At 39.2% G+C, this 25,846-nt stretch overlaps 1 protein-coding gene across 5 annotated transcripts in view; it reads left to right on the top strand.

Annotated features, from left to right (window-relative positions):
• Nucleotides 1-25,846, top strand: part of zmiz1a (zinc finger, MIZ-type containing 1a) — a 191,807-nt gene that overhangs the window by 140,175 nt on the left and 25,786 nt on the right. The gene's annotated exons all lie outside the window — the stretch shown is intronic.

Below are 25,846 nucleotides of genomic sequence, written 5' to 3'. Positions count from 1 at the left end.
GCAAGCTCACAGTCCCTTTCAACATTTCTAGTATGGATGTGGAGGCTTTGGGGGGACATGGAGAAGGCGAGGGTGGGTGTTTGGTTTGCTGGAGGTGAAAGACCAGCACATACGTCCAGTATTGAAGTTTGTCAAGTGAAGATCTTGACATCGCTTCATGCCCATTATATGAAGATATATAAGATCAGCAAGCACCATTCTTACTAACTCCTGGCCTGGATATCAAAGGCTCCAATAGGAGAGTTTTATACACTATCAGGTTAATCATCGTAGGTTTTTTGTGCACCCTAGAACTGGTGCTCACACTCAACATCTTGAAAGGGCATGGAGAACTTACAAAAGGGATTTGTACCATTACAGGGGAAACATGACAGTGAAAAAACTGAAAGATAGTCTGACCTTCATAGAATGGCATTATTGGTTGGCTAAGAAACACAGGAATGGTGCTCTTGGTCAGCTCCTGGAAGACATTAGGGCTAAATATAGGGTCTGATTATTTGGGACATGTGATATGTAATGCGATGTGTAAACATATACTGTACAGCACAAAATGTTATCATTGATATTATTGTTCTGGTTTACATTGAAGTAGTAGATAGTGTGTGATTTGAATCACATTTTCTTTTACCCAAGGGAAACAAGCAAAGGTGATACTAAATGATCTGCAATAAATTCTCTTTCTTGTAAAATAAACTTGGTGTTGTGCAACCTGGGTATTCCTTCAATTGTTCTTCATTGGTACTTACAATAACCGTTATATTTTGTTGTAAAACAACAGCTGTTTGGAGGTAGTCTGAAGTAAAAGGAACAGATAACCCTGATTAGGAGGTTCATATTTTCAGTGCAACCATGGCCTTCACCATTTTGGTGAATGTCATTTCAGATGCCATAACACAAAAACAACATGGAAAGGGTGTGTCTGAATTGTACAGCTCTAATATCATTTAGAATGAAAGTAGCTATTATCTGTTCCAGCTTTCATGCCATTACCTATTTCACATAATCATATACCACTCCCTGCACTGTTTTGGAAGACCACTGTCATCACCTGGTGTGTATTGCTATAATATAGAATTAAAGTGGAAAAGGTGAGTGTGCATTTTATAGCTGTGATGATATAGAAGTTCAAGGTATCCATTACATTTTTTTCATGCAGAGGGTTTTTCACACTCCCATATTGACATAGCTGAGAAATTAAGTAGAAACAGGCAATTCTGCATTTTACAGCCCTGATACCATGTAGTTTCATTATCTAACTACAACATTGATACTGCCCCTGATCAGTGTATTTTGGTGTAACAATTAAAAGCAACCATGTTATCAATGTGTTACTCTTTTATGGCCAAGATAATACTGCTGCAATTACAGAAATATTATTTGATAAGTAAGCAAGCCCTGAGTTTTAATGTTTAAATAATTACATATTAACTACAAGATATTACCATTTTGTTATAGAATTAAACAATTGCATGGTTATTGTTTATAAACAACTTGGTAATTACTTTGTAATTTGTGGGTTCTTACAACTTTAAAATGATGTTACTGTGAAACTACCCACTCATTACCATGATATTACCCACTTATTACCAATCTGTAAAGTGCTACCGAAATTTTTAATTTGAAGTTTATAATTCGCTTGTATTTATTGAACTGGAATTGAGTATTTCTCGGAAGGAACAAATTTCTAACTATGTTGCACTTCATGCAGACAGGGTGAGAAAGAGAATAGAAAGTTGACTGGTTTTAATTCATTTCTGACACTGGTGGATTTCCTTACAGTGGCTGGAAGCTTGTGTATTCACGTAGCTATGACTTCTTTTCTTTCCCTTGTCTTGCATTCATTAGTTGTTCTTGTCTAGCTTATTATAATAATTATTATTATTATTAGGGGTCCAAGCACATAGTGCTGGAACCCGATTATGTTTGTTCTAATTTTTTCGGGGTCCAAGCACGTAGTGCTGGAACCCTATTATGTTTGTTCTGATTTTTATTATTATTATTAGGGGTCCCAGCACGTAGTGGCAGCCCCCTTGGTGGATTTTTATGAAATTTGACACATTAATACAGTCCAGTATCCAGGCCTCAAATTTGGGATCAATCCATCCATCTCTGTAGCACCACCAACAGGCCAAACTTCAAGGTACATTTTTGCTTATAACTTTTGAACCGTTTGTCCTAGAGTTGTGATCTTTTTTTCCCCTGAACCCTTGGGTCATGACAATTCGAATGCATTTCAATGCGTTTAAGTCCGCCATATTGGATTTTCCGCCATTTTGAATTTTTCGAAAAACCTACTTTTGCAAACTTGTCCTAGGCCGTTGATCCTATCACCACCAAATTTGGTACGTATCATCTAGAGATGGTTGTGACCAAAAGTTATTCAAAGAATTTTGCTAGGGCAAACGATGTGGCCGCTGTCGTTTAATGAATTTCCATGCCGAAGACACCAAAACAGGAAGTGAGCCATATGTCAGCAATGCTTGGTTGCAGTCATGCCAAAATTGGTATACTTTATTGCCAGAGGGAATATTGGCTACTCACCAAGTTTCATGAAATTTGGCCATATGGGGGCGCTGTACCAGAAAAACAGAGAAAAAATATTCAAATGCCTATAGCTTTGGAACCAAAGCAGATGTTTCAACCAAATTTCTTGTGCATCATCACAGTGACGGACCCTAACTGGGAAAGCACGAAACCTGTGTGTTAGCCATTTTGGTATAATTTTTTCAATGGTTTTCTCTGGCAGGCCATAGAAGCCCTACGTGGATGTTAGTGGAATCTGGCACCCTCATAGAGCACAGTCCAAGGTATCCAGGCACCAAATTTGGAGTCAATCCATCAATCCCTGTAGCGCCACCAACAGGCCAAATTTCAGAATACATTTTTACTTATTACTTTTGAACCGTCAACCGTTACTTCAGAAATTACATCTGAAAAATGGGGTTGTCTTACATGGGAGGACTTGACTTTTTAATGTCATGATACATTAAGAACAGCAGATAGCGCCATTTATCTGAGATTGTTGAGTGGTATTAGAAATCCCAGTAGACTAGTTTATTTTTATTTTTATTTAAATGTGGTAATTTCATCGAACAGATGTAGAAAATATGTTAGAGTACCTTGTTTTATTCAGTGTATTTTATTAAATTGATTTCAGATTGAGATTTTCTTTATTGTCATTTTATCATGCACTTGCGTACAATCAAGACTGAAATGTGGTTTCTCGTATATCAACAGTGTATATAAGTTACAAAGAGAATTAGCAGGAATAGCAGCATGACTCTATGGTGGCATGTCTTTATGGTATAGTTGGTATAGTATGGTATAGTTAATAGGAGGGGAATAACAGCATGTACTGTCAATAAATGATCTTTTTTTGTCTGTAAAAAAAGTGCCAGGTGCAGCATGAAATGGATTGCACTAGTGCAGAATAGTGTCTGTCTGGTCCTATGGGGTGATTAATGGTTCAGTGAGGGGGGGAGGCAAGAGTGTTCATGATCTTCACAGCCTGGGGTATGAAGCCATTTAGAAGCCTGGTGGTATCAAATGAAATGATTTCTTTAAATAAATAAGATTTGATCTTCAAAAAGCCTTTTGCCAAAAAAGGTTTTAAAAAATGGGGGGGTCTTTTTCTAGTCATGGATATGTTATTATGATCAGCTAATATGATATGTTCTCTGTCATTTTTCCCACGATTTTGGATTTTTTCAAATACCCAGAAATGGCACTCCTCCAACAGCATTGGCACTTCCTACTACAATGTCCCAAGAAGGCACACTGCATTTTATGGCACTGTTTATGTTTAAGCTTGACATATATGTAGTGGGGGGCAGAACGGTGGTGCAAATGGGTAGCACTACTGCCTAACAATATGGAGGTTTCATGTTAAGGGTGCGTCTGCGTTCAGTTTGTACCTTGTACTACCTCTATTCATGTAGGTTTCCTCTGAGTATTCTGGTTCTCTACAACAGTCCAAACACATTCAGATAACATGCTATTAGGCCCATATTTGTGAGTGTAAGAGTGGGTGACAATGTCAAATGTCAAATCAAATTTCAGGAGCCCTTAACTGACCGCCCTCAGCCAATCAAATTTAAGCAGCATTTAAACTGACTTAATTATGACCTATCATCATGAAACTTTGCAGGATTGTTTTGGATGTGTCAAATAGCAATGTATGAAAATTGCATGGCAAACTCTCTTTCCACCACTCCCCCATTCAAAAACTACACATAGCTACATTCCAGACAGCTACACCCAGATCAACATTCACTGACCCTGACACCTAGGCTCAGGTCAACTTTCACTGACCTGAGATGGTAAAAATCATTTGGCTTCTTCTAATGGCAAACTTTCTTGCATATAATACATGTATTTCACAATGGCAAAATATTTACCCATTTAACATTTACAATACATGTCACATTTACATGAGAACTGATATCTATAGGACAATAGGCTTAAGGTGATCAAGTTTGGTGTAAATCCATGAATGGGTGGCACTATAGAAAAGAAATTGCCATATCTCCTAAACCAATTCCCTAATAAAGTGAGAATTTTGTACAATGCACCTTGGTCAAACGTCCTGATAAAGTCTTCAAGGACAAGTTGATGACTCAGAAACAATGGCAGCCATCAACCATTAAATTTTCGGCTTAGCTGCTTGGACCCCGTAATTGCTGCTTGTGGGTATATTTATTATTATTATTATTATTATTATTATTATTATTATTTATTTATTCTTTTTCTACCTTTAAAAGAGCTTAAACTGTTCGCTCTACATGCACCAAACCAATGCCAAATTAACCGTTCGTTCACCATTGGTGTGCTTGTATTTTTATAAATTTATAGATTTATAGTTATATTTTTTAAAAACACTCTGATTTTTTAAAAAAATTGTAAACAAAAATTGTACATCAAAATAGAGGTACACTTGTGCAGATTCTCACAATGGCCCTCGTTTATGAAACAAACGGCGTACGGTCATTTCCACGCTAAGCTCGGCATTTATCAATGTGGACGTGAGCGGAGGCTACAATCAAATCTCACGTCAAGTCTCAACTCGTGTACGCAAGTTTTTGAGTCAGCGTGGACTTGCGGTGCAGCATAGTAAATCTGGCTGAGTTGGAGAATTGTTATTAGACCATATATTCTGACTGGCATCCAAGCATATGCAGCCACATATTCATCACTTAAAAATACAGTATGTAGCCTAGGGCAAAATATTCTATTTTGTAAAGGCCTACATCGACTACGTGTCATATATTCCTAACATAAATAGGTATTTTCAAATAGTTTGCAGTTGACAGGGTTAGCAGTTTTTTGGTGTAAGATTAATTTCTTTAATTTTTTTAGGCTAGGCTACTGGTGACATAATTACAAGCAATTAAAAGCAATGGTTAGGCTAACCGATTTGCAATGTGATAGGATAGATGCTTATTCAGTCACCTATTTAAACAAGAGCTTTGACAGTCATCAAGTCTTGGCAATGGCAGATCTGGTTCTGTTAGAAGACCTCTATGCGCCCGTAAAACAAGAGAGAGTTTTTCGTGACCGCAGGGATCTTTTTATGGAGAACGACGAGTGGCTATTAAGTTGCTTTCGTCTCCCAAGGCATCTCCTTCTGGATTTATGCCACAATTTGGAACCTCAGTTAAGGAGAGAAACCCGACGCTCGAATGCCATACCTGTGCCAGTGCAGGTGCTCTCCACGTTGGGGTTTTTGGCCACCGGGACCTTTCAGCAGGAGATCGGGGATAGGTCTGGTATGTCACAGCCAACCATTAGCAGAACGATGCCGGCAGCATTGGCGGCTATCAAGTCCCTTTCTTGTCAATACATCAAATTTCCGTATAATAGTGCTCAGCAAACCGTGATTAAGAGAGAATTTTATGAGATTGCCGGGTTTCCTAATGTGATTGGTGCGATTGTACCCATGTGCATCTGAAGCCACCATCCATGAATGATTACGCTTTCATCAATCATAAAAACTATCACTCCATAAACATTCAGGTCATTTGTGATGCCAGGCTATCTCTCCTAAACATGGTAGCCCGGTGGCCCAGGGGGGCGCAAGACTCATTTTGCAAAATAGCAGGGTAGAGAGACGGCTACAGGAGGGCGCACTGCAGGGCCGGAGTCATCTCCTCGGTGAGTAACTACTGCGTTAAATTAACATTCTAATAGTATTCCAATGACTAACATTTTGGTGTGATTCATGTACTAGGTGACAAAGGTTATCCCCTCACGGAATACCTGGTAACCCCACTGGCAAACCCTGCAACAGAGCAGGAGCACAGATTCAACAGTGCGCACACGGGCCACGGTGGAGTGCTGCGTCGGGTTGCTTAAGGGCAGATGGCTCTGTCTAGGATAACCTGGGGAACTCTACTGTACACACCAGAGAAAGTTTGCGACATAATTCTGCACAATATTGTGCAGGATAACAGGGTGCCATTTGATGTCCCCCATGCAGCCAGATGAACCTATGCCCAGAGAGCCGTGGCCAGCACAACCCCAACTGGGGGCTATACGAAGGAGACAGGACCTCATTCATCGCTTCTAAAATGTAAAGTGTCAATACTTATGTTTGGCAAGTAGGCTATTCAATACAGGAAACAGACAATGCACAACGTTCAGACAAACATTTTATTTATGTGATGCAAGTTTCAGGTTTTATTTTCTCTTTTAAAGTGTCGTTGATAGCTAGAAGTGAGCGATTTATCTCCGCCACTGACTGGATGATTACGGTTTATTTTTCCCAGAACCTCTGCTCTCAGAATCCAGTGTCATGGTGGGCCAGTACGGGGGTGGAGGGCACGCACTCTCTCTCACAGCTCGCGGTTACCTGCCTCTGTGGAGCTGGCTCCAGGCCAGTTTGTCCAGCCAAAGGCTGAACACCACTGGTGCCTGGCTGTGATTGATCTGAAACATCATTAAAAACTCTGCTACTGTGTAATTATTTAAATATAGGGTACAAAAATACTAGTAGCCTAGGCTATTAAATTTTTTTTCCATTATTCAGCTCGGACACAGGTGGTGCGTCAGTGGCTGCTCCGCCACTCATGCCTGAAATGGAAGCAGACCCAATAAGCGCAGCAACACGCTCCTCAGTCTGCGTCAATGCAAGGCTTGGGTCCAGCTGGCCACCTCCAGTCAGCGCGGTGCTGTGCTTAAGGGCCGCAACACGCTTTTTGGTGGCGAGTTTGAGATCTGACCATTTTTTCTTCACCTAAATGTAAAGAATTGCGATATGAGCTTTTATATATAGGTTATACATATCACAGATTATAAAGTAAATATTCAAACCTCAGCTGGAGTTCAGTTGTCAACGGCAACGCTGTTGACCGCAGCAGTCATTTCTTTCCATACTGCATTTTTCTGACTTCCTTTGATGCCACTTTTCAGGCGGCCAAATAGAACTAATTGGTTCGATTGGACTTGCAACGTTAGACTTTCTATTTCGAGGTCTGAGAAATTTCTCTTCTTGGCCGTATTACACATCGCCATGTCCTAAACTCTAGGGGCGAGGCCTCTAAACCGAGATTATCAGGGATGTGATTTTTTTCCTGATTAATCCGGAATTCTGGATTTTCCGACCTGAAAATGTGACCCACGTGTATCATGCAGATCTGTAAAAAAAATTTTTGGGTGGGGGGTATGAGCTGCCAGGCTACATATAGGTCCTAGAGATCATGCATGTGACGTCACAGTAGGCGGAGTCATTGCGGGTTACACCCACTGAGTGGCAGAAAGGTAGCGTTAGCGTTCAGCTTGAATGCGGCGAAAACACAGACTGCCAAAAGCTAAAAGAAAAGAGAAGCAAATGGATTGCTGCAGTATCGGGTCCCGTTTAGGAAAAAAATAATACATTTAGTGTGTATATATATTGGTTTGGTTTGCATATATATCGGTTTGATGTGTATATGTATTGGTTTGTATTCACGCATATGTTGGTTTGTTGTTTACCCACCTATTCATTTGACGTGCTTATGTATTGGTTTTACATTTACGCATCTATCGGTTTGATTGTCTCTTATATTGGTTTCATTCACTCATGTATTGGTTTTATGTGCTTATGTATTGGTTTGTCATTTACGCAACTGATGGTTTGAATGTCTCTTATATTGGTTTCATTCACTCATGTATTGGTTTGATGTACTTACGTATTGGTATCATTTACGTTTGTATAGGTTTGCTACTTACACACCTGTTGGTTTGAGTGTCATTTATATTGGATGGATGTGCGTCTGTATTGGTTTGTCATTTACGCACCTATTGGTTTGTGTTCGAAAATGAGAAACCAATGAGAAAATGAGAAACCAATACTTCAGCACATCAAACCAATGCATGAGTTAATGAAACCAATATGAGATCAAACCGATGGATGAGTAAATAGCAAACCAATACATGTACACATCAAACCGATATATATGCAAACCACTAAATGTATTATTTTTTCCTAAACGGCACCCCATACTGCAATTCACAGAATCAACTGGAATCCAGGCACCGAAACGTGGATTTGCGGTTGCCATTAAGGATAAGGATGTTTTTATTGTTATTCCAGAACATGTTGTACATGAAAGGGAACAATGTTTCTTCAAAGCTAAAACTAGCTAAATTTTTTCCAATGTAGTTTTCTATTCACCGGTTTTAGCATACGTGCTAAACGGCTAATTGCACTGGTGTGACTGTATGCGCAAAAGGGTTAAAAGTTATGTTGAAATTTTGTTTATTATTAACAGAGGTGGGCACCCCCACTTCAGAAAGTAAAAGTACTGCCGCATATTTGTTTTTTGAAGCCTGCTTTTGAATTGAAAAGTTGCATGTTATGTGTTGGTCCTGCTGAGTTAATATAAAATAGGCTATAAAAATAAATTAAAATAATTTTTTTCCCAAATTAATTCTTGAGACGCAGCCGCACCGTGCTCTGCGCTATGTATATTTTCCTGCTTTTTTGTCCTTTGCCAATCACGTGCCTGAATATATAGGGGCGTGATATTTAAATGACGATTGTTTTCAGCCGCCACATTTATCAACACCCAATTATTCCTACACTGTGATTGGCGAGATACGAACGTTTTATGAATAACACATGAACCCTGTCGTAAGATGATGCTCGGATCTGCGCTGGTTTCTACGTTTGATTTGATTGATAAATGAGGGCCAATGTCTGTAGTGCTGTGATGAACGGTTTTTGACTTATGAGCCAAAATATGCACCCAGTTCAGTCTCCGCTCTAAGTCACATGCAGACAATCCTGCTCGCATTCTGACAACTACATATCTTCAACAGAGCCAATCCGAAACCGCTAGTGTGAAGCTACTCCTGTTGCAGTGGATCCAATCAGAAGACATAGGGGTAGGGGGAGAGGGAGACGGCAAGCCCCATGCACACACATTCAGGACTTTTGAAGAAAGTAAAAAACACGTTTTTAAAGTGCCATACCTCTGCAAATTCTGGCTCTACACACATAAATTATACATCAAAACAGGATAACTGTTGTGCAAGCTGTAACAATGTCTTTGGTTCAGTGATGACGGTTTTAAAAAAAAAAAATGCTAATTTTACCCCCATTCAAAACTATAGGTGAGAACAGCAGGAGTATTTCACTTCTGCGTTTGAAAATACTTTTTTTTTAACTGTCGTATCTGCGAATTCTGGCTCTACATGCATGAATTATACATCAAAACAGAGGAAAACCTGTGCAAATTCTCACACTGTGTTCGGTACAGTGCTGTGATGAACGGTTATGAGCTGAAATAGTCAGGGAGCCGCTATACGTCGTGTGTACACATTTCTTTGTCTAAGGGAGGTCACTTGTCGACATTTACATCTGCACCGGAGCCAGTCAGAGACAGCTGGTGTCAAGTGACAGCTGGTAATGCCAGGCACAGAGGGAGGGGGCAGGGAGATGGCAACTCCAAGAGTTTGGGTGTATGGTCAGTAATGCAAGCAGGCAACCACATCAAATTTTCTTCAGAAAATGCACACAAATGTAATGAAAGCACTTTTGTGGGTCTTGTGTAAAGGTAAATAGAGGGTCTGCTCGGCCGATAGCAGTGATTATGTTACCCCTTTGTCTGTGGTGTCTGAAAGTAGTTCTGTGGTTCTCCTATGCTGTGGAATTGGATCTAGGAATTGTATTTGAAAGAATCCCGTTTGCCAAATTACTGCAATATATACTAGGTATTGCCATTTTAATCTCTCATGGATGCATTTGTTACTGATGTTGGATCTGGATAATTATCTGGAGAATGTAAATAATGAATTTTGGGAGTGCTCTTTCCCAATGCGAATCATCCCACTTGAAGTTAGCGTACCTGTGCTCTCCATGATGTCCTGCACTGCCATTGTGACAGGGGGCACAACCAATCAGGAGTCTGGCTTCTTAAGAGACGGAAACAGAGGAAGGCAATTTACACAGGTTACTCAAAGGCCAAAACCCACACACACACACATACCCGCTTAAAAGGATTTTGGGGACATATGACTGGACACCCATCTTTGGGGACACCCCTTTCCAGAGGGTTTAGAAGAAAAATAAATACTGATCTACACTGCAAAAAAATCAGGCAAAATTGTCATCACTCAGGATTTTTGTTAAAAGCTTTTTTAAACACCTGACACTTTTGCTTGCGTTTGGGGACATGTATTTTTTAGGTCAATATTGGGGACATGTGTGTTTTAGGTCAATATTGGGGACGAGGTCAAATACACACACACAAACAGGGATGAGGTCAAATACACACACACAAACCTGGGAAAGCTAACCTTACAGGACCTTATGGGCACATTGGGGACAACTAAAGAACAAACTCAAAGATGACTGACCCCTGTGTAAGACAAACTATTCATAATTTCTAAACACAGTCATGCCACAAGATGCCATTTTAGATTGAGTGTTTTCATGCTTGATCCTAGCATTTATGCTAAATGTCATACTATGCATTACGTATGTTCCATAAAATTAGGTCTTGTGCAAGCAATTATGGCTGTATGGTACAGGCAATACAGAAATAATAAGTTATTGATACTTCAACCACTTCCATCCCAAAAATCATGTTATATACCATGGCCACCTTTTTTTTCCTCAAAATAGGTATTACACATCATATGAAAGCTTACAAACTCAGTTTGCCAACTACAAAAATCATTCTAGGCTATAATTTAAGATTATATTCATTTTAATATCTAAAAATTATGGATCATTATTTCAGTACTGAGCATGTCTTGAGGATATCAATCAATATGACAAAGATTCTACATTTTCATGACGTACTTTATGCCTATATTCAATAAAACGGAATTGACACTTGACCACATGAAAATTCCCACACCCATCAGGAGCCCCTAACTGAAATTTTTAGGAGCGCAGGCAGAAAATTTAGGGGCGCACATCATAAATCGATTTGCAACATAATTATTCACATGTGCCCCCATTTTAACTGTAATAAATACAGAAATTACAATGTGCTGTTACCAGTGTCACATTTTAATTGAAATGGTGCTTTTTCAATCATGTTTACAGAATGTAGTCAGAATGAGGTATGTGGTCAGAGAAGAACCTCAACTTAACAAATGTACACAAAGAAATATCTGTTCAGTGACCTTCCTGTCATTACAGTACAAAAAACAACTAAACAAATACATTAAATGCAACCATGAGGTAAGTGATCACTGTTCATTAACTTTACTGCAATTACAGCACCACTTACCATTACAGCACATCCAGGGCTCCAGACTAACTTTTTCCACTATCAACACTGGTGCTCCTTACTGAAAATTTTAGGAGCACCAGCATAAAATTTAGGCGCACCACTTAAATCAACATGCAAGATTCGTATTTTTTTTTTCATCTTAACTGTATTACTGATAAATTGTTTGGTAATAAATAGACAATTTACAGAAATAGAAATGTGCTGTTTTATTTTAAAGGAAAAGGTCACAAGGTGAAGTAGTGATTTAAGAGAAAAAAAGTTAAATGGTGCTTTTTAAACATAAACACCAAATAATAAATTTACAAATGTAAACACAGGGCTCCAGACTAACTTTTCCACTGGTAGCACTTTCTCAGTTGGTCGCACCAAATCATTATCTCATTTAAAAAAAAAAAGATCTTACGAAATCCTACATGAAACACCTATTTTAGACCTCAAAGCATCATAGACAAAATTTGTCATCAGTGTAGAGAGCCATCAAAAAGTACATAATTATGTACCTGTAAACACAAAAATGTGTCTTCTATTTCTGGCAGTTTCATTCCTTCTTACCTCAACATCTAAAATGCATTTTGTCTCCATCATATTCAAACAACCTGTTTGAAAGTTCATGTGAAAAGTGCAGAAGATGACCAACCTTCAGATGAAATAACCAAATATTCAGGTGTAGTTCTGCAGTTTGATTCATGAGGAACTGTGTTTATTGATTGTCAGTGGCAGGCACTGATTCCATTGAAAAAAAGAACACAGAACTTAGTACCCACAGTACTTACTGTAGAGTTACAAGGGGCAAACAAGGAATACATTTAAGCCATACTCCACATGAAAGGGCTCCAGTTCACTGCCTTCAAAAGGTACACATCTCAGCTCTGCCCACTGTTTAGAAACTACCTTTTCTTTTCAATGACTTGATTCGGTTTTTCACATAGAATTTAACAGCAGTCCATGTCCTGTTCGGAAGTGCATGTGGCTGGGCTTGCAGGCACTGCAGACATTCTTTCTTACCAGGTACTTTGCACATCCTGACAAACTTCATCATATGCCCTTCCACAGCTTTTACCTCATCTTCATCCCATTTTCTCTTGGACAGTGTTGAAGCTCCTAGAACAAAATTAAAAGATTACAGGAAATTAATTAATAATCAATTAAGTATGAACATTTTTAACAATCAATCCTAAATGGTATGTATTTCTGAGTGCTTTAATGCAATCCCAGAAAATCAACTGTTTAAATACATGTTAAATATGTCTCATTGAAGCATTTCATAACAGAACATCAGAAATTTATATGTTTACGGAGTATACAGAAATCTGCACCACATGCACTTCTTTTTTGATAATCCATAAAAGTGAAATATGATCTTAGAGTATTTATTCAACTTATTACTTAGTGTAGTGTTACTGGATTCATTAGTTCATTATTTAGTGACAATTATATAAAGACAAGGCCAGTAACGGAATCACTTGCTCAGAAAGGTACAAATATACTTCAGTAATATAACCTCTTCACCACCTTGACATGGTGGAAGAGCTTGCGTGACCCAAAGATCCCAAGAGCTATGCTGTCTGGAATATTCTAGTTTACTCCAAATAGGGTCATCTGTAAAGGGGGGGTTGAGGAGGATCCAAATCTGTAAAGAAGCTCACGTCCTTAAATAGAATCTCCTTACACCAGATCTTAACACTATGAATGACAGAATCTAAGGGCCTTGCATTTCTAAGGAAATAAATCAGGACCATCTACACAGTGACATGGAAAACACTTAATGGAAGAACTGAACATCAAATTGACACAATCAATGGGAAATGGCAACGCTCCCTTCCAGATGTCAGAACCAAAAGAGGGGCAGATGGGGGCATTGAGGCTAAGACCAAACCAAGTGATGGGTCAAGTAATAAGCTGATGGAAATAAGTTAAATTTCAACTGCTTGCATTTCAAATCAGTGAATTAAGGAAATTAATTTTGAACGTGAATTCCACACAAAATCCATGCTTAAACACAGCATGTGACTCCATGCCGTGAAGGAAATTTCGCTTTGTGAGTTTCCGCTTTTGTTCTGCAAAACACACTAGAGTTATAACACAACTGTGAGACATGGGCTAAAATGACAAGTATTCATGTCATGTTTGTGAAACATGTTTGTCATTCGTGAAAATGTCAAAAGCGCTTGTGTCATGTTCTCATAATAACATGACATCTCATGTAATTATCTTGTGTTATTGTTCAACAAAGTATGTTTTGCAGAACTTTACAACTGAAATTTCTGTCATGCAAAAAACATTTAAAGGCATGTTTCCAATTTGTACATACCCAAAGGTACAACATATATAATTTTACTGAAAAAAAAGAACGTTATATAATGGTAGAAAGTAGGGAACGTAACACGGTGACCTACACACAAGGCTTAGACAGGCCTGTAGCCTGTAAAAATAGCCTCCCTTTTTTAGAGGGGTCAGGACGAATTTCACAGTTAGTTCCTGTCCCAGGCACGTGAACTGCCGCTAAGCTTATAGTACTGGACTGACAACTTACAGCAGCATTTTAAACCAGAAATTTACATATTGTACCTTTAATATTACGCCGTGACTCACATCAGAGATATCAACTGCGGAGGTTGATCCTGATGTCAGCTTGAAAAGAAGAGTCATTTTTATAATGATCCAATCATTTAAAACTTTGCAGGTATTGATGTTATTAACAATTTTGATTTAAACTGTATGACATCATAGGCTATCATGAACTCTGTATTTTCCTCACCATATTATCTATCTGAGAAAGTTGATGTGAAAGCAAAGTATGTAATCTTTCAAGTTCAGATTTGTCCTGCTCTCCTTTGTTGTATTGAATGAGGCACCTTTTATGGTGTTTCCTCAGTTTTTCCAACCTAGAGTGATATTTCTGAGACAAAGATGAACAAGAGAACTTTATCCAAAAATCGAAAATGCAAAAACAGTAACTGCTGAACCATAGGGACTGATTTACTAAACACCAATAAAGGCCTATATATTCTTCTGAACCAAATTTAACTCCAGTTTTTTTTTTTTTTTTTACAAAACAAAATTTAACTGCTTCTACATGTGCAACACAGGGATATTTAGTTGGTAGCGATACCTTTTTTTCGAATTAGAGAAGCATGGTGTTCCAGACCCATGTGAGAATCAACCTCTGGCTGGGATTCAACTCTTTCTTTGAGGTGCTTGTCACATGTATCCTTGGGAGATCGTTCTTTGGGCTTGAGAAACAAAAACAAAATCATATTCACAGTAATGCCATCTTTAATAATTCATAAGATCACTGACGGAAAAAAACATAACACCAATGGGCTTCACTGTATTTCTCATTGTGCCCATAAAACTACTGGTGCTTATAACTTCATGTTTAGTGCTTCAAACATTTAAAGGGATGTAGCACTAATGTGGCCACACAATTTACAAAAAGGCCTCCAAATATTCTGACAGAATTAAGTACAACCTCAATACTAGACTGAATCCAGTTGTGATCAACTTGATAGAGGACACTACCTTGGCTGCTGTAGCTGGTGAATTTGGTTTGGAGTTGCATCCACTGTTATCCATGAATGAAGCTAACGGCCCAGTCACATCCTCCTGTTAATTCATCAAACAACAATGTACAACAAACATAAAAATCAGACAACAAGGTCAAGTAAATATTTTGGAATGAATCTCAACGACAATTCAGCCAGAAAACTGCAAACTCACAAGTGACTATAATAATCTGGAACACATAAATGAGGTTGGAAAGGTGTACTTCCCTTACACCACAGGAAACTAAATACGTATGACAATGCAGAACAGACACCTCTTCCACGCTCTCTCATCACCCAACAGTAAATAACAAGAGCCTCTCCCCACTGGTAAGAGCACACTCCATGAAATGCAGAATGGGTACATCTTTTACACACTCTTACCACCCAAAAGGGGACACAGCATAGCCTTTCATACTTGTATCCATTTACTCCAGAAAATTAAAAACGGGGACCTTTGTCCACACGCTTGTGCAATCACAAATGGGAACACATTCTGGGGCCAACTTTGCCAAACTCCCTATATTTGGCTCTTCAAAGATGGTGATAATCACACTACACTAGGGGATTTTTAAGTTGTTGTATTTGACATGATTCAGACCTAAAATTCTGATGTTAATAGCTTCTGCCGAGCAGAAGACAGCATTCTTTTGGTACCTTGTCTTGATTTGGAGGACTCAGGCATTCTATTTCCACACGGGAATCCACCTTTGGCTGGGATTCGACACGTGTCTTGAGCTGCTTGTCACACGTATCCTTGGGAGATTGTTCTTTGGGCTTGAGAAACAAAAACAAAATCATATTCACAGTAATGCCATCTTGAATAATTCATAAGATCACTGATCGTTCTTTGGACTTAAGAGAAAAAAATCACAAACTCCGTAACATCAATGACCAGGATAACCATTTTTAGCAAATGTCAGAATACTATCTCGTATAAAAATGTATGGCAGCAATGGAAAATAAATTACCTGCATTCGCCATGGCCAGTCTGAATCTCCATAATTACAAGTAAGCTCTTCTCCTGGCCCAATGTCTCTTACTGCAAACAGGCATAGGTGTGGTTTCCCCTGTACCTCAATTGTTTTCATTCTACAATTTGGATTTTTGTTTTCATCATTAACAAGTCTCCCTAAGGACCCATCTTCCTGAGATGCATCTATGCTGCATGGAAATAAAATACAAATTCAGTTCTGGTTTCCTTTACCTAAACATGTGTAAAGAAAACATTACACAAATATTTCAGTACTTAAGGATGCTTACTTACCTCCAGTTTTTCCCCTTCCATTGAAAGTCATACAGAAATACCTTCTCAGCTTCATTGTAGTAACTCATTCAAATAGCACAATCTTTTTGTGTTATAAATTCACCTCTATATTCTAGCACAAAGTTTCCTTTTTCAATGGCTTCAGTGGTAAACACCCCTCGACCTTTCAAAAAAAAAGGAAAAAGATTATATTGTAGACTAGCTGTAATTTCAAGATGTTCTAGATATCCATCCAAGAACTGCCTACAACAGCTTGTCTGTAAAAATCAAGTTAAAACCATTTAGTGTCACCCACTTAACCTTTGTAGTACAGTAACACAAAAGTAATGCGATGAGTAATATCACACATTACTCTGGACAGAAAGTATGTTGTAATGTAACACATTATGTAATATTACTTTTACTTTATATTACTTTTTGGAGGTAACAAACTTACACTAGGTGCAGTAAGTAAGATTTTGGAGCACTTAAATAGCTCATCAATCGCAAGGGCTCAGTGAATGAGATCATCTGAGAGAAGCCCTTAATTGTAGAGTACCATTATTCCCTGCTACAGAGCTTCTAAAATGTGCAGTCGTGATCGGAAACAAGACATGAAAAACATAAAAAAGCTTGAAGCTCCTCAGATTACACTCCCAGTGAGGTGAGGCCCAGCCTGCTTCATGTTGTGTACGAGCATGTAAATTCAGACTACTTTCACATCTCAGCAATGACTGACATAAGCTCAATAAACAACCAGACCAACCAAGTTTCTTCTGCCCATTAACTGAATGAGTAAACAAGAAGTAACTGTGTAGTGAATTACCAAGCTGTATTATCATCCACTTTATTTCCACTATGGTGTAGTTTTGTCTCTTGCATAAGTTGTTTCTTGCATGAGTTTGGTAATTTTCTGCATCTGTTACATAGCTAGTGATTAACCAATGAAGTGATCACAGTTTATATTCAACTGGGACAGCTGCTAGTTACAGCTTCAGTCAATGTAAATGTTCAGTCATCAAGTAAGTAGCTATCTGTATGTTAGTTTGTCCAAGTCAGAGGTGGACATATTATGGTTGCTGTCTTGTCTTGGGTCTTAACTGTTTGCTTACAGCGTAATAAAGCAACCGCTTAATGTAGTTATATGAATAAAAATTGCCATAACTCGGTCTGACGAGATTTGAGAGTAGGCTGAATCTCAGCTCTCATCAGGCTGGGTTACAGCAACATCATTCCATGTGGTATGTGGGCCACAAGAAAATGGCAGAGATGGGCCAGATTCGGGCCATAACAACTTTACTATCTGGGGCTGCGTTCATTTTGTAGACCTTTTTTAAGTGCTCAATTTGTATATGAATCTACTGGACTACCATCCAAGTTCAGCCCCACTTGAAGACAAAATGACATAACTGAACCAACATTCAGCACATGTTTTTCACATGGGATGAGACATGCCCTAAATATTATCAAAAGCAGAAAAAGTGGCTTAAATGACATACCTTTGTGGACAGTGATATACTGCTCTTTAAGCCCTGGCTTATCTATCTTTGATTTGATATAGTACTCAGATTGTTGTAAGGGACGAAGCCGCCTTCTCCTTCCACTTGCCATGTCAGCTTTTTACCTGTTAAGTGATCAAATATTGGACAATTCATATTGATAAACTTCCCAAAGCAAGAATGGAAGCAATAAAGTATAAGAAAAAGACAATTATCAGCATGATTAAGTTCCTTAAGGGTATAACTAGGTATTGTAGCTACCTAATTACACCTACTACCTAGTGAATTTTAAAACTCTTAGCTAGTTATTGACTTCTCTGGCTCCTCTTCCTCCTGGGTCCCTGGCTACAAAACACAATAATCTCCTTCACTGTGAAGTTAACTGGAAATCACATTCTCACTGTCGCTACAGTAGTTCTGGACAAATAAAACATTGGACAAACTGGACTACTCGTCCATTTTGAGATTATTGTAATTTGGAGACAGATATTTATTATCCTCTAACTAAAGTTAAATAAGTTACATGCATCGATAAACTAGTTAGCTAGCTAGTAACTATTTAGCTAGCCTTTTAATCATGGCCAGTAAATGGTTTAAATACATTATGTTGATGCATTCATTCGTATAACCTCATTTAGAATTAATTACATGACAGATACTCCCTTCTAAATATCATTTTCTTGTGATAAATGTCAAAGACATGAATTTCAATTACTTTACCTTGCACTGTGCTGCTGTGCACATGTCCTGTTCCAGTTCTCCGCTCCCGCGAAAATGTCGTCATCAGCTTCTCCCGTGAAAACGCCGTACATATGCGCGAAAAAGTTCTCAGCATTATATGGAAATGTTAGTGAAAAAAAAAATCATATCAAATAATATGTGACGAAGGTGTACATTCAACTGTACAATGCACAGGCATTGTATGGCCGACAAAAGCATATAACGTTGTTAATGCCTGTGATTCACAACACAATGACTGAGCAATGTTCTTTATTATCTTTATTATTATTTCATACAAAAATACATTTCAGTGGCCAGACGCGTCATAGATGGATAAAACCATCGCAATGGCGGCTGTGACATGAAAGAGCGAGACAAGTGCTATGCACAGTCACTGTACAAAATCAGTGGCATTCCTGTCCCCCACTTTGACAGCAAGGCCAATAGCCTATCTTAAATTTTTAAAAAGGATGATAATAGCCTGCATATTTTTCATTAATTCAAAGTGTTCTTTTGTTAATAAAACTTATTTTAGACATTTAATATACATTACCTTGTTTTTATCATTTATATAAAACATAGAAGGAAATCACTTGTCCCTCTAATCCTATATGGAGGTTTAGTGACACATTTTAAGTTAAAATGGTATTAATGTTAAATAAGTATAAGTATTGCAATTTATTAAGTGGGTAATGTTACAACTTAAAATGAAAAATAAATTAAGGGCAATACCAGTCACATCAGAACATGTCACAGCCACAGTCAGGTGTTGCAGCCATCACAATGTTGAAATTTTTCCTTAACATTTATTTTAGACAGTGGCGGCGGGTGAGCTGGAAACAGGGGAAGCCCGAACATTACCTTTAAATCTGTCATTACTTTCAACCTGTTCCCCTTTATCCTCCTTGATTAACAATAAAACAAATAATTCACAGAATAACTGACACCAATTGTGTGAATAGAGTAAATGATTATGTTTGCGAAACAGCGCAGATTGTCTGTAGTTTGTGTGTTTGCAAAAGCTACAACGTGAGATTGAAGATATTATTGCAACCACCAGCACATAGTTCAGACCTTTTGGGTTAGATATAACTAACATGGTGATGTGGCTAGCCATTGATAATGAATTGTTTACCATTTTTGCATGCTAGTTTAACCAGTTGATGGGCCACAAAGCATTATGGGAAGGCTGCAAGTTTTAACAAATGTCAGAACAGAAATGAGAACCTTAAAGTCACCAGTCAGATACCATTTTTGTAAGAGATGGCTTATTATTTCACAGTGGTGTCTTCAACAGCATTATATTCATGGTAAATTCAGCTTTGCCTTTACTTAGGGAAAGCTTTGGACTGCTATCCTGAATGGGAGTTTATTAGTATTTCAGCCAGAGCATCTGTTTTTGCTGCGGGTCTGTGTTAGATTGTAATTCTCCACAGTAAACCCAGTCTTTGATGTAGAGACTGGGCTGACCGTGTCATCTGGGCCCTGCTGAGCAGCTAGAGGAAATTTAAAGGATGGTTTCCTTAAAATTCAGCTCATTTTTCCCTCCTCCAGTTTAAAAGGTTTTTATGTAGAAAATGTTTGAGCTTGGTGCATTGGGAGCAGCGAGGGGCGGGGGAGTGCAGTTCCACCGGTGTCCTCATCTGTCCATTTGGGTGAGGAGGCCATTTCATTCCGAGTAGACAGGAATAAAATTCACATCTCTCAGTTATTCGCATTGCTGAGCCCAGAGTTTCTCCCAGACTGACAGAAAATGCAAAATGGTCCAGTGTCCATTTGGTGAGGCAAGTTAGTTTGTGGTTGAGAAAATTGCTTCATAGTTAATTTTCAAGGAGAAGTCTGTGAGAACACGGATGCTTAAGTGGCACTCCCTAAATGCGCAAACCTGTGTGGTAACCTGGTGGTGCTAATCAGTCAGCTACATTGGGAACATAACAGTGTGTGGACGTCGTTCTGCTGTTTGCATTGTTTATGACTCTGTGCAACTCCTGCCTGGGAGTACACTGGATGTGCCTACATGTTAACCCAGAAACTTCACAAGAATGCATCCAAGCCATTTATTGCATTTTGTATCACTTGTATCACCCAAACTATTGCTATTGAAATGTGTTTTTCAATTCAGCCTCTGTTCGAAAGCAATAAACAGTGGCCTCTGGCTGAGACAAAGGTGGAGTACTACACAGGTGGTACTACTACACTACACAGGTTGTGCCTCTGTAGAGATAACGTGACCACAACAGAGATTTGATCTGGTGAAACTCATATAACCAGCCTGCCGCAGGCCTCTTGGTCTGAGGTTCAGTGAAAGCTTCCCTTGGTAACACTCCCCATTCCAGCAGTGACACCCTCAAAAAAGGCCACATCAGAACTAAGAGATCAGCCCTTGGCATAAGCAGTACAGGCGAATGCTAGGGGCACCCCAAATGAGGGAAGAAAAAAAAAAATCAAAATTTTTAACTTTTTCTATTTTTTACTAATACTATTTTAATACTGTTATTTCGAAATATTAAAAAAGCCCACAACAACATAGCTACATAGCCTGTTTTCTGGGTTGCCCGCAGCATCACCCTGGCGCATCGCATGCTAACCATAATTAAGATTTCTTTGTCTATTTATTGTCTTATTTATTGACATTATCTTTTAAAACACTTTGTAGTCTGAGTCATGTTACATGTGTGCTGTATCACACTGCTGCACTTCACTTCTATTAAGATATTTATTTTGTTGAGAAAAAAGTACTGAAAAAGGATTTTACTTAATTTTACTCATGCATATTTTGATGTTGAAAAAAGATTTTATCGTTATAATTGTTTTGAATGTTCTACCTCAGATTTGTGAAATGTTCCACTATTTGGCAAGTGTTTGCCATGTTCTGACCATAAAGAATAGTTTAAAACCACAATTAACCTTGGTGGTGGAATCGGCTGCGATGCAAGGGGCACCAGCTAAAATCTTGCCTAGGGCACCAAATTGATCAGTGGGGTACAAAAAAGAGGGGCCACGGCAGAAGGGAGCTATTGGAAAGGAGCTGTTTTTTTTTTTAAAGGAATGAGCCACAAACTGTCTGTCTTGAAATCCCATGTCAGAGTTTTACAGTAGTTTTACAGTAGTTATTATTGTAGTATTGTTATGTAGTTTGTGAGGCAAAACATCCATACTCATAGGATTTCAGTTTGGATTTTTTGACAGGTGGAAGTGTTTATGACAAGAGATGTACGAGAGAAATTTGGTGATCATTGATGGCTGTTTTGGAACATTAAGCCACGTTAAGTCGTTACACATTAAGCGTTTTAGAATGTCCTCAAAAGCCTTGACGCTTGGCCATACTGAAGGCAGGATTTGTTGGCGAAATTAAAGTGACAAGGACACCAATGGATATTCTGGTTGTATGTGGACAGGTTTGTACAAATATTTTTATTTTATTACAACTTTTATTTGGAAAACTGTAAGCTACACGTTAACTTTCAGCAGTCTGTAAAAAGACAGCTCAAATTTCTTGTTGAATCTATTTGTACAGTCAATCGCACAGCAGCTCTTTTCCATTTTAGATGTGTTTTTTGAGTTTTCGAGGCATTCAAGCAGAATGCTAACGCTGCCACTCAGTAAGTCTTTCTGCCACTCAGTGGGTGTAACCCACAGTGACTCCACCTACTGTGACGTCACGTGTATAACCTCCTTGTAAACCTTTCATAGCAGAGGCTGATCCAGCATTACATGACCGGAAACCATTGACTTGTGATTGTGATCTAAAACACCTGGTTGAATTCACTTTCCAAACCGAAAGGTGCTTTCTATTTTGTATCTATAAGCACCATGCTGTGGTAGGCAAAGGGCTGGCAAGCAGATGTAGGGCCCATACTATCACATAAAAGGTTGTTTGGTTACCAGTTGCAGATAGTTTCATTTATGTGCACTGAAGTTGAAATGAAGGTGTTTAACAAAATAACTAACTTGCCAGGAACAGAAGAACATTATGATCGATGTAAACCACAAAATCAGGGGATATTCACTTTAATTACTAGAAAAATTAGACTGAAACCTCCCCATTGGAAGTAAATGAAAAAATCATATAACTAATTCATAATATACACCTGAAATAATACCATTCTTCTCTGATGTTATTTTCAGGTGTGAAACACAGCTCCAGTACATTCCTTAAACTGGCTGGTGCCAACGGGGGAAAGAGGACTTCTTTTGCATTCTTTCTCTGTGCTCACAGTGCAATTATCCAAGCCACTGCAGGATGTGTATGCAAGTGTGGTTGTTATGGTTATTGTTATGCTTTTGTGACAGTTGACTGTGCTGAGGTTGTATTAGTGCTTTCTAGTTAATATTTGTGCTATCCTCAAAGTTGTAAAGGCAGCTGTGTAGCATAGTAGTAAGGTGCGGGGCTTATAACCAAAAGGTTGGGTAAGGTACTTAACCCACCATTGCCTCAGTAAAAATCAGCTGTATAAACTGTAACTTATGTAAGTTGCTCTGGATAACAGCATCTGCTAAATGACAATAATGTAATCTAATGTAATGTCATGTAATCTAATGTAATGATCTAATGTAATGTTATAAAAATATAACATTAAAATTCATGAATAACAATCAAAATAATAGCTTTGTAGCAGCAGTAAAAACAGTTCATAATAACTTATGATAATAACAATAACATCATTGGTAGTAGTAATAATAAATAAACTTTGAAACTATGTTTGTTGTAGTAGTAGTAATGATAGTAATAACAATAATAAACTACTTCTGCAGTGGTAATAGTAATGATAGCCATAATATTATGATAAGTTTTCCACAGGGCTGCCCTGTGCGAGTTAGATGGAGGATGAGTTTGGGTGTGGCACAAGGGGTGAGATTTGAAGGAAGTTGGCAGGCTGGCTCATCCCTTCTCTCTCCCGCTTGTCACGGGAGCCCTTAGAAGCCTTTAAGTAAATAACAGTTCCCAATCCCTTTAAGCAGGCCTTCCCAGCCAAGGTGGTGATTTATTGAGACAATAAGCTCTCTCTAATGATAGGGTTGGAGCACACCCATTCCACCCCTCTCTTTTTTTTTTTTTTACTTTTACCCACAAAGCTATTTGCCCCTTGGCTCATGGCTGCTGCTGTGGTCCTCCTGGTGCCTTTATATTTAACTGCTGAGGCTGAATGCGGCTGCCAGTGCATTTTAGGAGCATATGAGAAAGGATTATCAGCTCAATGTTGGGGAAGAGTGCCTTTGTTTATGGTGCGACTTGTCAGTGAGTTTTAATGTATTTGTCAGTGTTGAATTAGCTGTCTCTGCAGGTGAGTTCCACAGCTAGTGTCACCACGCACTAATAGAAGCAACAGCATCTGTCCTTCATTCATGTTGGTGTATGATTGTTACCTGTGCAGGGCTTCCTGCAGTAGGCCTATTGGTCAGTGCTCAAAAGACGTGGTAGTTGTGAACAGGGCGGGGGTGTGCCGGGTAGGGCTGGACCCGAATATTCGACTATTCGGACATTCGTTCGTTGGGTAGGTATTCGGTTTTCAATTTTGGGATTCGGATATTCGCCAGCACATTTTGTCAGCACATTCTTGTACTATATTTATACTTTTTAATTGCACTGTTAAAATGTGGAAATATATTCCATCTCAGCTTGGGCGCCTGATATCCCTCTCACTCACGAGAGTGAACGTCATGGTGATGGGAAATAAAAAGTAGCCAGTGATCGCCGAGCTCGTGCTTTGAGACTCGAACGGAGGGTCTAATTGTTTCGACCGACCCCTAGCTAAGTTTGTCACACTGGAAGGATGCTAGCTGAAGCGATGCCATGCTTCTCTCTGCTTCTAAAGCTTTTTTACTGAGTTAAAAAACATGTCAGCACTTATAGCTTTAGACACCTGATTCATGTTAAAGGTCACAGGGATCAGAGGGTTCTCTGTGACACATTATGGGGGAAGGTGAATCAGAGCTGTGTCTGTCATTTAATTATGACTTACTATGCCTTTAATGGTGTGGTCACTCAGTATCCTACCTGCTCTTCTTCCTTTAACACGTCAATCTAATCCAAGCTTGAAATCCATTTGAAGTTTCTTGGAAACAAGTCAGTGTTCATTCATGAAAATGAAAAGGAAACACTAAATCCAGTGAGAGTGTTTAGTCAGACTTACCAAGAACATGCTAACACTAGACTTATAAGGAGTCCCTGCATCCACCCAAATTGTCAGGGCTCCGCCCCCTTAGCTGTGGTGTTTTGTTTTTCCCTGCCCATGTGCTTTTTGTTTTCCCTGTGTTCCAGCCCCAACCTGCTCCCCTCCTGGTCTCCGCCCGCCTGATTGCCCCATCACCTTCACCTGCCGTCCTGCCCACCTGCATCCCATCTCCTCATCACCCCAGCCCTATATCTTCCCTGCGTGTCTCTGTCTTGTTGCTAGTTCGTTTCAGTGTTTCGACCTGTTTCATCCCCACCGTTGGTTGTTTCCGTGTTCGCTGTTTTCGCCTTTCCTGCCCGTATCCTGACTACGATTCTACCTGCCGCCTGGACTCGATTGCCTGATTTCTCGCCCGCCTGGTTCCCGACCCTGTCTGCCCCGATTCCCCGACTTTGGATTTGCCCCCGGACTGCTTCTCTGTGTTTTGAACCCTGCCTGTCTCTGACCATCCTTCTGCCTGCCGTTTTAATAAACGCCCTGAACCTGAAGATTGCGTGGTCCGCGTTTGTGTCCCGGTCACTCCCGTGACACATATGATTTCCCTGAGTTTAATTCAAAGCACAAGAAATAGGGCCAACCGTGTTTTTTAATGACAGTGAATGTCATTTGTTAAATCTCCTTCCCACCACATTGTGCGGCAGCGCAGTCCGCTCTTTGACAAAGATGCCAGGACAAGTTTTGTCCTGTTCATTCTCAAGTGATGGTGAATGGAATAGCCGCTCAGTCGTAGGGTGCACGTCCCAGTAGGCCATAGGTTCGATACACATGTGGGGCAACATTTTTATCCTGAATGGCTTCAGTAAATATCTAGTCATATCAGTGGAGGTAGAGAATGGGAACAGCCAATTCCATCACACAGTGCAGGTTTCATGAGGTGAAGCAGTCATAATGAGAAACACCCCTCTTCAGGAAAACGCGGCTTTATGCTTTTTTTCTT

Source organism: Megalops cyprinoides, chromosome 15 (assembly GCF_013368585.1).
Source record: "Megalops cyprinoides isolate fMegCyp1 chromosome 15, fMegCyp1.pri, whole genome shotgun sequence".
NCBI classification, from domain to species: domain Eukaryota; kingdom Metazoa; phylum Chordata; class Actinopteri; order Elopiformes; family Megalopidae; genus Megalops; species Megalops cyprinoides.
This window is presented reverse-complemented; position numbering and strand designations above follow the sequence as displayed.